The 666-nt window shown below is 43.2% G+C and overlaps 1 pseudogene; it reads left to right on the forward strand.

Annotated features, from left to right (window-relative positions):
* The first annotated feature begins 297 nt into the window (after positions 1–297).
* LOC112472556 lies at positions 298–416 on the forward strand (annotated as a pseudogene).
* The last annotated feature ends 250 nt before the right edge of the window (positions 417–666 follow it).

The following is a 666-nucleotide window of genomic DNA, read 5'->3' on the forward strand; positions in this document are numbered from 1 at the left end:
TTCCCCTAAAAACAGAACCTCCTAGCCCATTGTGCCCTGTTTCCACATTGCTTCTTCTAACACTCTATTAACTCACTCTCGCCCCAGATCCCTCAGGTTGTGTGCTCTACTGCTTGCGAGGTACTGGACTCCCCCCGTCCAATGATTGTTTCTCCTTCAATAAAGGACATCAAACTCCATGCTAAATTGTTTTAGCTTGTCACTTGACATTCCTCATCACATCCTTCCCCACCAAATTCCCAAGGAGTTTAGGTAGTTGTTTTCAAACAAAGAACATTATTCCAAACTGTTAACTTTAACTATGGCCATGCCACCCTGAACAAGCCCAATCTCGTCTGATCTCGGAAGCTAAGCAGGGTTGGACCTGGTTAGTACTTGGATGGGAGACCATCTAGGAAGACCAGGTGCTGTAGGCATAAAAAAAATAAGGGATTGTAAGATGACAAGGTCCTTGCAATCTGTGAGGTCGATCAAGGGTTGCCTTGCCTAAAAAACAAAAACAAAAACAAAAAAACACGTTAACTCTGGGGGTAGAATTGACAGCCATACCAGCCCATTTCTCTAATTCCCACGCTTTTATTATTGGCACTAAAATTGTATCTAGACAACTTATGAGGAAGGTTTACAGAAAGCCAGGATACCAAAACCTGAAGCATTAGGAGGGCA

This window comes from Pteropus alecto, unplaced genomic scaffold (assembly GCF_000325575.1).
Source record: "Pteropus alecto unplaced genomic scaffold, ASM32557v1 scaffold76, whole genome shotgun sequence".
Taxonomy (NCBI): Eukaryota; Metazoa; Chordata; class Mammalia; order Chiroptera; family Pteropodidae; genus Pteropus; species Pteropus alecto.